Genomic DNA, 18,493 nt, shown 5'->3' with positions numbered 1-18,493 from the left:
GTGAGGATAAGGGGAGGTTATGGAGCAATTCCCAGAGGAAAATTTGAATCTTTTTTTTTTTTTTTTTTTTTTTTTTGAGACGGAGTCTCGCTCTGTAGCCCAGGCTGGAGTGCAGTGGCCGGATCTCAGCTCACTGCAAGCTCCGCCTCCCGGGTTCACGCCATTCTCCGGCCTCAGCCTCCCGAGTAGCTGGGACTACAGGCGCCTGCCACCTCTCCCGGCTAGTTTTTTGTATTTCTTAGTAGAGACAGGGTTTCACCGTGTTAGCCAGGATGGTCTCGATCTCCTGACCTCGTGATCCGCCCGTCTCGGCCTCCCAAAGTGCTGGGATTACAGGCTTGAGCCACCGCGCCCGGCCGAAAATTTGAATCTTTATTGACTACCTGGATTTTCTTTTCATAAGCAAGTAAAGTAGGGAGCATGTGATCCATAAAGACTCACCACCATGGACTATATCACCAACCCTATCTAACAGAAGAAGGAAGTTGGTTGTGATAATAGAGTTGCTTTGGGACCCAGAATCAGAGATAATGCTTAGAATGAAGAGACAGAAGTAACGTGAGGTTGGCACAGCTTCCTTTTTCTTTGTTCATGATACTCCTAATTAGTAAGCCATTTATTAAGAGTTTGAAAGTACCTCCAAGTGATATATACTTGCAGGTATTCCTGTTTTATTTTCATTTTTCTGGTCAGAATTCCTTTAGTAGTACCTGAAATAACAGTATAGGTTATCCTGGATATTTGTGATAAAATATTTAGCTTATATTTTTTCATTTCTTCTATCCAGAGTAGTTTACTTTCTCCCTAAACCAGGTTATAAAACATCAAATCACCTAAAATGTCTGTGTTAAATAAAACACAAAATTTACTGTATGGATGTTAAACATTTTTTCTGGAATTCAACTAAAATTTTATCAGTTTACATTTTAGTGAGAAACATACTAAAAAGAAAAAGCAAGAAAGGAAAGGGAAAGAAAGAAACAGAAAGAAAGAAAGAAAGAAAGAAAAAGAAAGAAAGAAAGAAAAGAAAAGAAAAGAAAGGAAAAGAAAAAAAAACAAAACAAAGAAAGAAAGAAAGAAAAAGAAAGAGGCCGGGCGCGGTGGCTCAAGCCTGTAATCCCAGCACTTTGGGAGGCCGAGACGGGTGGATCACGAGGTCAGGAGATCGAGACCATCCTGGCGGTGAAACCCCGTCTCTACTAAAAAAAAATACAAAAAACTAGCCGGGCGAGGTGGCGGGCGCCTGTAGTCCCAGCTACTCGGGAGGCTGAGGCAGGAGAATGGCGTGAACCCAGGAGGCGGAGCTTGCAGTGAGCTGAGATCCGGCCACTGCACTCCAGCCTGGGCGACAGAGCAAGACTCCGTCTCAAAAAAAAAAAAAAAAAAAAAAAAAAAAACAGAAAAAGAAAGAAAGAAAGAAGGAGGGAGGGAGGAAGGAAGGAAGGAAAGAAAAAAGAGAGAAAGATAAAGGAAGGAAGAAAGGAGAGAAAGGAAAGTAGGAAGGAAGGAAGGAAAAGAGGAAGGAAGGAAGGAAGGAAGGAAAGAAAGTAGGAAGGAAGGAAAAGAAAGAGAAGAAGGAAGGAAGGAAGGAAGGAAAGAAAGAGAAGCAGGGAGGGAGGGAGGGTGGGAAAGAATGGTCTGAGATTTAAGTCTAATTCACTGATAGTCTGAAATTACAAAAGTCACAGGTGTGTGTATTGAAGGGCCAAAATAAAGATTTGTCTTTGTTAATGTTGAGAACATGTTGTATAAATATTATTATTACCACGATATATATCTTTTACAAAACTGTAGTGTAACATAGTGATTCTACAGTTTCAAGATAAAACTATGCAATTTCCACATAAAGCTATTGTCTGATTTTTTTATTTAAAGAAAGTATGAATATGACTCAAAAGTGATTATATTGATAAATATATACTACATCCCACTATGAGAAATGCTGTGTGCTATCCTTTCTTATAGGTTTGTTAACCACTCAGGGAACTGATCTCTCAATAACTTATGTTTGATGAGAATATATTTGTTTAATGGTACCACAGAGAATTGAGGACTTTACCAGTTCCTAACATAAGCTTAATATATAATCAGATTTTTTTTTCCTTTTTTTCCTCCTGTGCTGTGAGCTGACTCAAACTATTGCTCTCACTACTTTTAATGTTGGAACATATTTGAAACAATCCCTTTTTTTTTTTTTCAAAAAAGCAAAAGCAAAAGCAACTGAGATGCTTGGAGTGTGTAATCATTCTCAGCAAACTATTGTAAGAACAGAAAACCAAACACCTCATGTTCTCACTCATAGGTGGGAATTAAACAATGAGATCACTTGGACACAGGAAGGGGAACATCACACACCAGGGTCTGTCGTGGGGCGGGGTGGGGGGAGGGATAGCATTAGGAGATATACCTAATGTAAATGATGAGTTAATGGGTGCAGCACACCAACATGGCACATGTATACATATGTAACAAACCTGCACGTTGTGCACATGTACCCTAGAACTTAAAGTATAATAAAAAATTAATAAAAATTAAAAAAAAGTATGTGGTAAAATGTTCAGTTAGTTACTAATCCACTGGAGTTAAGTGCAATCTCTGGAGGTGTTGAGCATGATCTAATACTGCAGCCTTCTACCTAAAGAGCACCACTACAGTAACAGCCCTGCCAAATATTCTCTGCTTTTCACTTACACCCAATAATGCTTCTCAAGATATCCCTTATAATGTTACTTAGACATGCACACAGGTGCTTGTTGAAGACTTTGACTTTAAAATGAATACCATTTACAATGGCAACACATTTGGCAAAGAAGTGAAAACTCTGAAAAATGCCAATGAAGAGATTGAATAATGTATTCTGAATATGTGTTTATTTATTTTTCTTTTTTGATGTCAAACATTTTGAAATGGACAGGCTCATTCATATATATACACCCTGCACCTTTTACTTTTTTCGTAATCAGAGACAGAATATCATAACTATTAGTCATAGGATCTTTGTGAATTTATGCAGATGGGCTGACTTCTTTGATAATTCCTGGTATCCAAAAGAAGTGTTAGATTGCTTGTGATTCCAGAAAAAGTTATTGGAGTAGCACAAATTATAACTCAGGATTTAAAAATAAAACATTTCTTTTTATCTTTTCTTCTCATCTCTCTGTTTTCAAGCCCACTTGTTCTTCACATGGCTCTGAAAACAGAAAGATGAAAAGGAAAGACAAAAAGGAAACTAGTTGGGATGTCTTTACAATTACTCATCACTGAGCACACTGAATCCACTGTATGTCCCTACTCATAAACAAATAACTGCCCTGTGAACAGTAGAGCTCTTCTTTTACTTTCTTCTTCAAAATGTGACACTTTGAATAGTAATTGAACTTGGCTTCTAGAGATTATAATGTAAGAAGAAACTGTATGCTTCATTTAGTAGGAAGAATTCTCAAAATGATTCCGATAATTCACCTTTGATTCTCAACCCCTTCGATTGCAGGTGGACCCTCTAAATATGAATGTCATTCCTGTGAGTGTGGCACATTATGTGGCAAAGAGAGCTTATCTAGGTGGGGTTAACCTAATCACAGGAGCCCTTCATGAGTAGAGTTTTCTCCAGATGGTGGCAGAGATATTCAAAGCATGAGAATGATTCAAAGCACAATTGCTGGCTTTGAAAGTGGAGGGGGCAACGTAGACCTTAAAAATGTTCCCCTCAACTTGACCGTATATAAAGTTTCCTTCTGACTATAGGCCCCTGACTTCCATTTTCTTAAAGCATTTATTTTTTATTACTGTGCAATTAATTCTAGGAACAATGCATTTTAAATTACATTATATATTTTATTAGACCAAAGGGACCTGAAGTGCTAAACCTCTTCACACTTTACACACTAGTTTTCCTTCGTTAAAACCATTCTATAATCATACCAACTGTTCACTTGCCACACAATCAGACTGCGATCATTGAGTTTGTCATAGGTAGCCTGAGACATGGAGCCAAGAAATGATTTGCAAACCTTCTTTCTAGCTTTCTATTGTTCCATCAGAGAATCTTCTTAGAAGATCCAGTTTTCAGACTATACATTGTTATTTTCTTAAGCCTTTCCAAAAGGCCCTTTCATTCTTACTTTTCGATTTGGTAAATGCTTTCCCACAGCCTTGAAATAGAAGCCCTACTGACATCATACATTTTTAATATACCAAGATGTTTTACTGTAACAATATGACCCATATCTTTTTCTCAGTAGCCATTTTCCTTGATTTCTAATATCAAATTTAAACTACTCAAAAGTGAATAATGTCTTGACTAAAATAAGTTTTTGTTTTTGTAATCACAGTTACACTCTTATTTTAAGCTTCCAGAAACAAATTGTTGGGGATGTTAAACAATGCTGATTGAATTCTAGTTATTTTAATGAGGAATAACTCTTCATTCTTTTTACCAGCCTGCTATTTACTGAGCATCCACTGTATTCACAGCACTATTACAAACACTTACGGATTTTAACTAAAAGAAATATCCATCACACTCTTTCATGTGACAGAGAAAATGGAGCTCTAATACATTGTTTATCTATTTGTATTAGATGACACTTACTGAGAAAATTAACACAGTCATGCCTTACAGAGGTAAAAGGAAAGTGAAAATGTAGTTAGGGAAATAAGGGTGAAAAATGTGGTGAATTTTGGAGAATTGAGCTAGAAAGTTACCAATAAATTGAGTGATTTAAAATATGCTGTGTTATCGAAGATTGCCTGATTCTTAATGACTGTACAATCAATGTAAGCCGTTATTATCTTTAAAATTAATAATATTTTTCTTAGCATGAATGTTTCTTAGCATGAACTAAATGTTAAACATTCAAAACGTACTTCACTATCTGCCTTATATTTGTGATTTTTGTTCTACTATTCATAAATTCATTCACTTAATGAAATATGAATTTTAAGTCAACTATCTGCAAAGTGTGGTGTTAGTGTGGTGAAAAAGTGAGAAATGATCCTTGCTTTTATGACTTTTCAATTTAATGAAGAAGACTGACAGCAACATAAAATTATTTAGATAAATTTGGGTATAATTCTGACATTTTCTCTAGAAAAGAATACGGAAATGGCCCAGGATATATTGGTTGAAATAACACATTTAAAGTGGACTCAGAATCAAAAAGTATCCCTGGCTAAGGAAAGAGCAAGCATGAAAGACCTGAAGCAGAAAAAAAAGAGCCTGGTACATTTGAGGTGATAGAAATATACCGTTGTGACAGCAGCCTCTTTCAGAATTCTGAGAATGAAACAGAAAAAGCTGAGAAGTTGACATGAGGCAGTTAGCGCCTTACAGAACAGGTTAATGATTTTAGACTTGAGGCTTAAAACAGAAAATTGCTGCAGGGTTTCAAGTTTAGAAGTGACAGGATCTGAGTCTTTTTAAGAACACTTTGGGTGTGCATAGAAATTCAATTGGTCTGGAGGTGGAGTAATTGTGGGAACCCTTCCTTTCTGGAAGAATAGATAGTTATAGGGGCTCAAGCTGAGTTAAGTAAGTGGCTGTTTAGATAAAGAAAAGACTTCAGGAATATTTAGTATGTAGTAAAAACAGGAATACTGAATTATTAGATATGCTATTGGAGGGGAATGCAATGATTATAAGGGCAAACTAATGATATAAAATCAAATTAACTAGGGAGACAGTATATAGTAGGATAAAGAAAGAAAAAGTCTGAGGTATTCATTATGTAAAAATTGGATAATGGGCCGGGCGCGGTGGCTCAAGTCTGTAATCCCAGCACTTTGGGAGGCCGAGACGGGCGGATCACGAGGTCAGGAGATCAAGACCATCCTGGCTAACATGGTGAAACCCCATCTCTACTAAAAATACAAAAAACTAGCCGGGCGAGGTGGCGGGCGCCTGTAGTCCCAGCTACTCAGGAGGCTGAGGCAGGAGAATGGCGTGAACCCGGGAGGCAGAGCTTGCAGTGAGCTGAGATCCGGCCACTGCACTCCAGCCTGCGCGACAGAGTGAGACTCCATCTCAAACAAACAAACAAACAAACAAACAAACAAAAATTGGATAATGGAAAGTTTTCCATAGTAGAGTGAGGCCCACAGCTCTGAATTTGTATGAAAACAGAGTAGAAAATAGGTAGGAAAATGGAGAGAAGTTTGTGGAGAGGAAAGGAATAGTAACGAGTGAATGTTAAGAGTATTCAAATAGAATGTGGCAGGAAAGTGTCCAATAATTTTAGCCTCAGATGTTATTAATGAGTTGATTTAAAAATTTAGTAAAATGCTGCCAGATCGAAGTAGGCCATGAGGGAATGAGGCAAAGAGGAAGTTCGGGGTACATGGGGACAATTGTTTGTAGAAGTTTGCGTGTGAAGGATGATAAATAAATCAGTGGGATGGTAAGCCAAGGAGTTTGCCTAAGATGTTACAAATTAGTCAGGGTATTAGTGTTTGAAAATAGATCACTCATTACATAAAGTGTTTCCAAATTTCCTAGCATTCAGAAGACACTAAGTAATGTCCCACGACAATATCTTGACTTTTAATTATGTGTATAGTTTGCCAACATTTCTGACAAATCCCAAATAATTTTTAAGTTTCTGCAAATATCTCTTGGTCATTTATTAACTAGTTTCTCCCTCTCCTATGGTAAACTATGCCATTTTGAAGCAAATGTGTATTTGGGTAACTTAAAGTACACAAAAATTAAAGTTATGGTGTTTAACAAAATGTAATAAAGATCTCTGGTCAACATATGCAAAGCACAATTCAGACAATGAAATTTTTATATGGCATATTAGATAATACTGGAAATTCTTAATTGACACTCCACCAGAGATCTTCTAATGTGGGCAACTTTGCTTACTTCCTTACCTGCTACCTTGTTAGAACCGCCAACCTGTTTTCTCCCAGAGATAGTTGTATTGATTATTCCTCTTAACTTGGAATTCAGCCTTTCCAATGACAGGCATTGGACCAAAGAGAAGAGAAAAAAATAAGAATTTTATTTTTTCATCTCTGCTTGTAGGTTCAACTTTTGTTAAACTTAAGAGAATCTGTAAAAATGCAACTAACATCATAAACAGACAATTCTCACATTATACATCTGGACAGTTTGGCCTCTCATGGAAGTTCTCCATTCATATTCTAGTCTATGATTTCCATTTTATGTTTGCATAAACACAGAAATCCTTTACTAGTTTTTGAGCTTAATAGGTTTTACCCTCTAATAAAAAGATAATGTGATTCGTCCTCATAAGTAAATTTTAATTTATCCACTGGAAAAAAAAAGTCAACTATTGAGAATTTCAAAACAGAAATTTTCATTTTCTTTCTATACATTATTTCATTTACATTACAGTCCAGCGTTTTACATGTGTTATTATGTTATACTTGAATCAGTTAGGAAAGTCAAAATTATCCCAGAGAGTATAAGGAAAAGATGATGTACTTTAAAAACATAATGGAAACTTTGGAAATAATGATAGGAAAAAGTGACTCAGAGTTGATCCTGAGAATATAAGTAAGATAACCTTGAAAAATTTTGAAGATACATTATAACTTCTAGAGGGAAAAAAATAGGTAGAAAATTATTAATACACTAATCTTCACCCGCAACCAGTAAAAAAGATAAATTCTTTAGAAAATGAGTAAACTTTGAAATTCATTTGCATCCTAAATGTATATCTTTATAAATAACTATTTAAATGTGTGACTGTGATTTAACTACTGGCTACACATTTCATTCAATCATTAAATTGTATTTCTTTCAGTAACCATAAAACACAGAAGTAGTAAAAGTTCATTGGTAACCATCAACAGTTGGGTTGTAAATATCAAATAATAAGATAAACTACGGTACAACTGACTTCACTGGAGAAAAATTTAGCGGCAAATTTGTTTACTTCCTCATAATATGTGGTAATAATTGGCCCCTTAGAACTTCTTTTTATTTTTATTTTATTTTTATTTTTTTTTTGAGACGGAGTCTAGCTGTGTCTCCCAGGCTGGAGTGCAGTGGCGTGATCTCGGCTCACTGCAAGCTCCGCCTCCCGGGTTCATGCCATTCTCCCGCCTCAGCCTCCCAAGTAGCTGAGACTACAGGCGCCCGCCACCACGCCCGGCTAGTTTTTTGTATTTTTAGTAGAGACGGGGTTTCACCGTGTTAGCCAGGATAGTCTCGATCTCCTGACCTCGTGATCCACCCGCCTCGGCCTCCCAAAGTGCTGGGATTACAGGCTTGAGCCACCGCGCCCGGCCCGTAGAACTTCTTTAAGGTCATTTATGATCATAATTAAAAGAAGTATTACTTTAAATCATTAATCTACAATCAGCCAGCTATTTGATTCATATTTGATTAATAAATCAAAACGTCCTTCTCAACCGGATTGGTCTAACCTTCAGAACACATTTTGCAAGTCCCTGCTTGATTCAAAGTGGTCTTACATCCCTAGTGAAAGTAATAAGTAAAAATTATTCTCTAACCCTTTCAAATATTTTCCTGAAACTGTATTTATCTTTCTGTAAACCAACTTTTAGAAAGAATAAATAAACTAATAAATTGTTGGTTTGTACGAGGTAAGACAAAATGTTTTTGGACACATTTTTTCTTTTCTTTAGTGACAGAATCAAATAATTATTTTTGATGCTCAATAGAAGCAACCTGAATATATCATAAAACTTAATCCAGGCTTAATTTCACTTTATGTAAAGACAGTCTAGTCTACGCCATACCTACCGCCTACAAATCCAAACTTAGTATTCAATATTTGGGCAGGTGGAAAGAAATTTCCAATAAAAGTTCTGAGGTAGATTAGAGAATAAAAATAAGAGTGAGACAGATGGGTAATGGTTAATAAGCCTTGACTATTAAAAACAGTATATTTAAAATAGAGGGATTTAATATACAGAAGCAATAACATGACATTTGGAAGGAAAGATGGTGACAGAGTCCAGGTGTTTAGATATCCTTTTATTCAGAAGATATCAGATAGGGTAGCACAGTTATTACAGAAACAAATGAAAACACATGTTGTTATTCTGACAGTCACAGTGGGGTCAGTAATTCTGCAGTATAAAACAACTTCAAAATTTTGCTTGTTTGACAAATGGAAAGTTTGCATTTCAAGTACATGTCCTATGTAGATTATTAGATCAATCTGCCCAAAGAGTTACTCCGGGATGTGAGATAATGGAGGCTTGTTGACATGAGCATGTGTGATCACCAGAACTGTGGGAAGTGCAAGCGGTGAATTATTAACTGGTTTTTAATGATTTGGGTCCAAAGTGAGCCATATCACTCCCGATTATACCACATTGGCTAAAGCAAGTCATATGGAGACAGAAAACATGAAAAAACTTCCTTAATAAAGAAAACTTCAAAAATGCCTACCATGTTTCTGCAAAGAATAAAACTGGAAAGATTTGTTGAACAACTTGGATCCTTATTACAGTTGGTCTGTCTGTTCACTAGATATTATGGTTAAGATTCTTCATCCAGGCAAAATATACTGTAAATGTTTTATCCAGTGATAGTGTCCCAACCCTAAAGCCAAAGACATGGAAGTGAATGGGGAAAGAAATTATCCCCACACACACCAAGTAGAATTGGAGGAATCCAGACAATGAAACTGAAATACTCTCTTTCAAAAAGAAGATTGAGAGAATAAAAGAGTTTATGGTTAATAGCAATTCTGTAACTCTAGTCGGAATTAAAGGTGACCTATTTTATGATGGTGTTTGGGTCATGCTCTTTGTTAGAGGTCCAGATCTTCTCTCTGGGATAAATTCCTAAATCTACTGTTCTCTATGGTCTTTATTTCTATATAAGGGAAGAGGAGGGGAAAGGAGGGGAAGGCAGGGGAGGGGAGGGGATGAGAGGGGAGGAGGGAAGGGAAGGATCTTCTTTTTCCACTACTTTCTTTGTCATATCTGAAGTGAACAATGTGCCCTCCTTAAGAGCTTAGGCATTTGTCGTTTACCTCCTATTTGTAGACCGTTAACTCAAACAATGTTATAGAAATGGAAATATTTATATCCAGAGTTCTGGTTATAATGGTAGCTTTCCTCTCTATATACATGGTAGGTTTTTTATTCTATTCTTCTTAGTTTTATGTGCCAATAAACTTTCATTTCAGTTTTTGCTTTTTTGTTTGTTTAAAAACAAATGTCTTGCAACATTCCTCTGCTTTTTTGTGCTCCAAAACTTCTTTTTCTTTCTCAACTTACTTGCAGAAACCATGAGACTATCAGACTTTGAGGTCAAGGTGCACCTTTAGTATCATTTCCTGAATCATTTTTATTCCAATTGAAAAAATCTGTTGAGCTCTACCATAATCCATTCAAAAGTATTAACAATAGAAAGATTGTTAATACCCTTGATTTGATCGTTATAGAAAGGTCGACTTTGATCCTCCCTTGTTATCAAAGTACATCTTAATAATATTTCATGTTATATTGTGGTTGAAAATTTTTTAGGTCTCTGAGCTTTTTGACAATATTCTATTTCATTTCTGATTATTCACTTGTACATTTGTCTCTGAGTTCATCTACTTTAGCGATATTTCATTAAGTACAGTAAAACTGCAAGCTATTACTACATCAAACAAGATATTTCAAGAAGAAATAACTCAGATATGAATGTGGACATGGGCAATCAGAATGAAATAGAATGTAACCTGTTCCCAGCTGTTCCTACATTGCTACCTGTTGTTCCTTATGAACCTGGCATTATACTTGCATGCACACACATACATGCTTGTATGTATTATGGTGAGGTTTTTACTAAATACTTTGTCATTGCCGTGGTGATCATCTTACAGTGAATTGCCATCTTTCCGGTACCCATTCCCTTGCCCCTTAGCTTCTTGCATTATTTATGTATGTATGTATGTATTTATTTATTTATTTTTGGGGTGGAATTTCACTCTTGTCGCCCAGACCACATTGCAATGGCACAATCTCGGGTCACTACAACCTCTGCCTCCAGGGTTGAAGCGATTCGCCTGCCTCAGTCTCCCGAGTAGCCGGGATTACAGGCATGAGCCACCACCCCAGGCTAATTTTTATATTTTTAGTACAGACAGGGTTTCACCATGTTGACCAGACTGTCTCGAACTCCTGACCTCAGGAGATCCACCTGCCTCAGCCTCCCAAAGTGCTGCGATCACAGGCGTGAGCCACTGCACCCAGACTATATTCGTTTCTATTTTCCCCAGAACACGCTTTATTCTTTACTTTGCTTGGAAACAATCTGCATTCCAAATATGTTTAGAATTGCTATAAATGAGTAAGAGAAATACATAGCATAGTATTTTTAAATGAGTACAAAAGTGGATTATGTATTCTATAATTCTATGAAAAGGTGTGTTCAACCTTGTAAGCATAAAAGCGAAACAAATTAAAACAACCATGAGAGTGGCAAAAAATGAAACAAAAAATTTCATTGTGAAGTGTGGATAAGAGAATAAGTTGGTACAATCATTTTGGTAATTAGGATATAATTGTATACTAATTTGGAAGATGTACATAATTTGTCACACAGAAATCCCACTGGATTTTATCATAATAGACTTAAACTAGAAGAAAATCCTATGTCTATCAATTACAAAATAAATATTTCTTATTGATACAATGAATTACCATAGAGCAATAAAAATAAATGGCATCTCTAATATCTAAAATTATCTAAGACAATTTTTACAAACCTCTTGACTGAAACAAGATGTCAAATAAAAACATATATTACCATTAATAAGCATAACAGACAACACAAAATTAACTTTAAGGATGAATACAAAGGTGTATAACGTTTTTTGAAAAGGCGATATTGGGAGGCTGAGGTGGGTGGATCACGAGGTCAGGAGTTCGAGACCAGCCTGGCCAGAATAGTGAAGCCCTGTCTCTACAAAAAATACAAAATGTTAGCCGGGTGTGGTGGTGGGCGCCTGTAATTCCAACTACTCAGGAGGCTGAGGGAGAATTGCTTGAACCTGGGAGACAGATGTTGCAGTGAGCCGAGATCACATCATTGCACTCCAGCCTGGGTGACAGAGCGAGACTCTGTCTCAAAAAAAAAAAAAAAAAAAGGAGATAATTATCATAAATTTTAGTGTAAAGTTTACACCCAGGTCAGCTGCAGAGAGGTTTCATATTTACAGATGAATTGGTGGAGGCTTCTTGAATACTGATTATAGTTATAGCCATGGCTCTTTGCTGTACCTTATTTTTTCCAGGCACATATATTTTTATGTATCATTCTTTATATATGTTAAATCCTAACAAAACAAATACAGATTAACTAATTTTAAAATACTAATTGGTTCTGTAATAAAGTAAACCTATTATGATTCACCTGAATAGGAAACTAAAATCCTAAATAGGATTCACAGAATATTGTTTTTCAGTGAGCAAGCCGAATCCCAGTAGTCTGGCTGAACGTTCCATCTGTGGCATGTACTAGCTGTTTGCACTTGGCAAAGTTATTTTGTATCTCTGAACCTGTTTTGTGGTTGCTACAAAACTAATAGTAAAGGAACGCTTATCATCTCATTGTTGTGAGGATTCAATAATATGTGATATGAAAACTGCTTTACAATGTGGCTTATGATTATGATTATTTTATTATTATTATTTAAACCATACTGTTAATTAAGAACAGAACTGGAACTGCTCTTGAGCTTTCTTGCTTCACAATGTATCCCTCATTTCTCTAACACATTCTGCTTTTAGGTTCCTCAAGGGCTTTGTGCAATTTAGTTACATTTTCAGAATCATAAATAATCTCTGTCAAGCCTAGCATGTCTAGGTAAACATCCTATTATGGTGAGATTAAATTTTAATTTTTTGTAAATAAAATACATCCAACAAGAGTAACACCCTCATTAGATAAAAATGCATCTCCTGTGAGTGGGTGTCAATAATTAAACTAAGGATGTGATCTGCACTCTAGAATCTTAACATATCGACTCTACCAACCAAGAGTTATCTTCAACAATTTCATTTAAAATTTTTAGGTATAATCAGTTTTGAAATGGTTGTATATGAGTCTTACTAAAACAATATTTGACAATATTCTATTTCATATCTGAGTACTCATTTTTACATTTGGTTCTGAGTTTATCTACTCTAGTTGTATTTCATTAAGTACAGTAAATAAACGGCAAGGTATTACTGCACCAAACAAGGTATTTCAAGAAAAAATAATTGAGAAATGAATGTGCAATTGGGTAATCAGAAATGAAATGAACGTAATCTGTTCCCAGTGTATTTTGTCGTGACTACCTGTGGTTCCTTTTGAATCTTACGCAGAGGTTTTGTAATTGCATGACAGTAAAAGCAAATCTTGGTTTATAACTTAGGGTTAAAAAATCTTAATTGTGTTCACACAGTAACCAATTGCCTGTTTGTCTATTTGTTGAGTTTTTATGGCCTTCTTTATATTCACAATATTAAATTTATTGTGGTACAAATGGATGGTTAAGGCAAACAGAAATGCATACTTGTCTAATTTAAATATGTTTGATTTTATTTTCTATTAGATTTCAGCTCCTTAATTTAATTTAGTACATTTTCTCCTGTGCAACCACAATGTTTATTAACATGCTTATAATAACAACATAATGTAATCCCAGCACTTTGGGAGGCCGAGACGGACGGATCACAAGGTCAGGAGATCCAGACCATCCTGGCTAACCCGTTGAAACCCCGTCCCTACTAAAAAATACAAAAAACTAGCCGGGCAAGGTGGCGGGCACCTGTAGTCCCAGCTACTGGGGCGGCTGAGGCAGGAGAATGGCGTAAACCCGGGAGGCGGAGCTTGCAGTGAGCTGAGATCCCGCCACTGCACTCCAGCCTGGGAGACAGAGCGAGGCTCCGTCTCAAAAAAAAAAGCAAAAAACAAAAAAACAAAACAAAACAAAAAACATAAATGAGTAAGCTACACCAAAAGATGGATTTTTTAGTTAAGACTTAACATTTCCACCAGATGGCAGCCCAACCCCTAAAATGCTAGAGCTTACTAGAAAGCATAGAATGAGTATGAAAATTTAATACTTGAGTGTCTGATAAAATAAAATTTTTTAAATCTCTTATAATTAGTTATAATCTATTGAATTATAGTTATTAAATGCATAGGTATATAGGTATGTTAATGTTTTTTAATTTTGATCTTCACATTAAAGAAATAAATAAAATTTTTTACTGGAGACTGTATATTGTTTTCAAAAGTAAATAATAACATTAAATAGTATGTTTTCCTGAATGATGCACAAATTTCAAAATATTAGTTATTTACTTAAGGATCAGTGAAGGCAAGTCATATTAATTATGTCGATGTACAGATTTAAAAAAAAATACACATTTGATAAGAACTATCTCTCTACTAGGAAACAATAAAAGAATTAAAACATTGATAATTTTATAAGACATATGCTTTTGGAATATAGAGGGAGAAATTAATTTTAGTGCAAAAATATATTTAGTTTGAGGAGGAAAGATGTATTTTTATAGCGGGGATAACGCTTTATGTGGGCCTCAAGGAAGGTAAAATCAGTATTTATACATATGGGAAAAGGGAGAAAGCTATTCAGGAAATGGAGACCAGTGAATGTAGAGCCAAGGTGTGAGAAATGTCCTGAGTTGTTTGGAAACAAACTGTTGTATCAGTTTGGGAGTCATCAGAAAGTAAAATGAGTACATCAAAATCAAGAGACAGAAGAGAGAAAAATATGGTAGATAATGATTTTGAAGGCCTCGATAACCTACTAAAAAGTTTTAAAGCATGAATTGTTTTAAATAAATCCCATTGCATATTTTAAGCAATGAAAAATTAATTGGGAAGCTGGAAAATCAGAGGCAAATTGTACACCCTGGGAAGGAGTTTATAGAGCCTGTTTCAAACCATAGGATGAAAAATGAAATGAAAAGAAGGTGACAGGTGAACAAATGCACATTTCATTGGTGACTTCTTGTTATAGTCCTTCAGTCATTAATAAGGAACCAATGCTTGCTCTTGGTTCCCAGGAAAGTGCCAAAGACTGTCCTAGGTTATTGTTTATCCATTCTGTCTATTTTATATGAACAGCAGCAGTATTATTTTGGTAAGGGAGAAAAAAAAATATTTCTGAGATTTTTAATTTGAGAGACAGGACCATGATTGCTTTAACCAAGGTAGAGAATGCCTAAGTAACAAGCTGAAATGGTGTTAAAATGATGGAAGGGCAGGCAGTGGTAGTTATCTTAGATTTGATGTATTGATTTTTGGAAAGATAGCCTAGTTGTTATACTAATAGGCAGCTGGGAACACAGATGAGACTGAAACTTTATAGAGATCTAGGCTGTAACAAAGATTTGCCGGTCAAATCTGAAAAGCAATCTTTTGGGAATGAATGAGGTTGTCCACGATAGTAGTAGGGAGGTGAGTAAGGAAGGACCCAGAGGAGCTTGACGCTGAAGTAGAAACAAAATACATACATGCATACATTAATATAACATTAATATTATTTAATGTGTATTGAGGATTTATCATGGGTCAGATACTCAATAAAATGCTGTAAATTTTAAAGAACATTTTGTCTTCTAAACAACTCTCTGAGGTAATATTGCTATTCCAATTTCACAGAAAAGTAAATAGCTACAGAGAAGTTAGAAAATGTGGCCTGGGTGACACAGAAAGGATGTGGTAAAGTCAAGTTCTAAACTTCTATTATCTGATTCTACACTTTGAGCTTTTCTTCTCCAGGTTGTACTGTCTTTTAGGATGAAGTTCTAACTTCTCACATATTTTCCTTCCTTAATAAAATAATGAATTACATTAATAAATGAAAAAGCATGCTTTCATTTTTGCTATACACTCTACTTGAGAATATTACAATAAGCTTTTGGTATTTCCCTTCCCTTCCCTCCCCTCCCCTCCTCTCCCCTCCCTCCCCTCTCCTCCCCCTTTCCCCTCCCCTCCCCTCCCCTCTCTTTCTTTTCTTCTTTCTTTTCTCTCTCTCTCTCCTCACTCTGTCTCTCTTTCTTTTTTGTTTCTTAGGATTTTTACCTTTGTATCTGTAAGTAAAACTTGGTTAGTTTTTGTTTTGTTTTGTTTTGCTTGTTTGCTTTTTCTAGAAGATGTTTGATAAAAGATTCTGGGAATGTAGACTGTCCTTAAGTCTTATATGTATTTATAATTCTTACATGCATTTATATGTATTTCAACACATGAAAATTGGAGCAACTTCCTTAACCACGAGAGTGTCTATTGTTTTTTTAGTTGTTGTTGTTGCTGCCACTGTTGGTTTCTGTCATTCCTGGCTGGGAAAAACGTCAATTTGATTTTAGGCTTGGGTTGGAAGTAGGAGTCAGTGGAAAGAGCAGTTGACATTACAGGTGGGAGAGGAATTGATGGCAAATCCAGGTCCTGGCAACACAGCTATGAAAGGGGATGCTAACAGTGGTACACAGGTTTACCTTGGGATAGCGGTATATATATCTCCTAAACAAAAGGAAGAGAAAAGAAAGAATGAGGATGCAGAGTAATTTCTGCTGGAAATTTGTATCTCCTGCAACAAAACTGGATTAAGCAATGGGTAAAAAATTCTGGGACTGGGTATTTACCCATATCATTAATTCAGAAAAAAAGTGTGATAAACAATAGATAGACTCCTTTTTTATAGAAAGGTTGGTTTTGAAATAGAGCGCTGTGCAGCTCCAGCACTGAATGTGGAATGATGTTGTAACCAAGGCAGAAATGCAAAATATGGAAGTTTATTTACTTTTCTCTCTCATGGAATTTCCTCATGCACTGGTACCCTTTGGGTGTGTGGAAAATGAATAATTGAAAACAAATATTTGCAAATTAATAAGTCAGCGTGTGTTTAATGAATCTTTTGATTATTCATCATAAGTGAAATCACATGACAACAAATAACTAATAAAGTGTAGCAATGCAAATTAGTACATAAGCTATCCTAAATGTAAAGGCAGATGCTTTCTATATCAATTATGTTTCATTTTTAACTTAAGATTTTACTTTTGTTCAAGATAACCGTTGATTATGTTTCCATGTATATATATAGTACACGCCATGTGTATGTATTGCCCAGCCACTAGCTACTTATTACTAATTAATTTAAATTTACCTCAACTAGATTGAAATACAAGGAAATGTTCAATGACTCAGTCATAATACCCACATTTCATGACCTCAGTATCCACAAGTGGTTAGTCACTACTATATTGTCTACTGCAGAAATAGAGTATTTTTAGAATCAAGGCAGCCTTAATGTTCCTCTCAGCTTGACTGAACTCTAGACAGGCTTTTTCCTATTTCTAATCTCTGAGTTCCCTTTTCTTAGAACATTTTTTGGAAAACTTGTAATCATAAATTCATTATCTGTTCCTTTGAGATGTATGTAAATCTATTTAAAAGTCTCTCACTAGTATTTAAACCCAGGAATTTCTTTCTGCAGGATCTGGGAGCCATCTTCTTGAAATGTAACTATCAAGAATGATAGCACTCCTATCTCCCAGTCTTTGTAGGAGTGTAGGAGCCTAACTTCAGCGGGCATACCATTCTTGTGATAAAGATATGGGCTAGTTTATTTTTCCTTTGGGAACACCTACTAGCAAAAACAGCTTATGATCTCCCCCACTCCCCCACCTCCTTCACCAACTTTTAAAATCCTCCAGCCTTTATTCCATTGTAGTTGAGTTCAAACTGAGTTCTCATCTGTCCTCTTGAATAAAATGTTCCTTGCCTGTGTAATATTGATACAATTTTTGCTTTGACATCATCAAAGTAGAAAGTTGTATTACAAAGGGGTCATCTATATTATGAAAAAAAGATAAAATGTTTTCTTAAAACTTGGCTGATACTAGAACATAGTCTTTCCTGGATTATCAAGAAAAAAAAATGTTAACCCTGTTTATATGTGTTTTTATGTTCTTTGTGATAAAACACTTATGCATAGTGAAAAAAATCCTATTTTCCTCAAAATGTGCAAGATTTAATGTGATAGTGACTTAAGAGCATTAGGAGCTATTATTTCTTAAGCTGCAATTTTATACTTCATTTTTAAATATAATGTTAGCGATAAGAGATATAAAACAAAGATAGCCCAATTCACCTCTCTGTGTTCAAAAACAACCAGTAAACTCTGGCATCGGTCTAAAAACTTCAAATTTACCATCCTAAAAAAGTAATTGGTGAGTGTTCTGTTGGTTTTTTTTCATGTATCTACAAAGACTAAGTAAACTAGAAGTAAATATTTGAATCAATTAGAATAAACCCCTATTTTTGTTTGTTTGTTTCCTAGAAATAGTGAGTTCAAAAGTGCATGGTAAACACATATGTAGCATTGCATATATATGTATGGGGTGTGTGTTTATGATTGTGCATAGGTACATGCATACACCTACACATAGGTATTGATATAATGTATTATACAATAATACATACATTTTATGAAGAGAATACATTTTTGCAGACACAGGTTGGCCTAATGACAATTGA

The sequence above is a fragment of the Macaca fascicularis genome, chromosome 10 (genome assembly GCF_037993035.2).
Source record: "Macaca fascicularis isolate 582-1 chromosome 10, T2T-MFA8v1.1".
Taxonomy (NCBI): Eukaryota; Metazoa; Chordata; class Mammalia; order Primates; family Cercopithecidae; genus Macaca; species Macaca fascicularis.
This window is presented reverse-complemented; position numbering follows the sequence as displayed.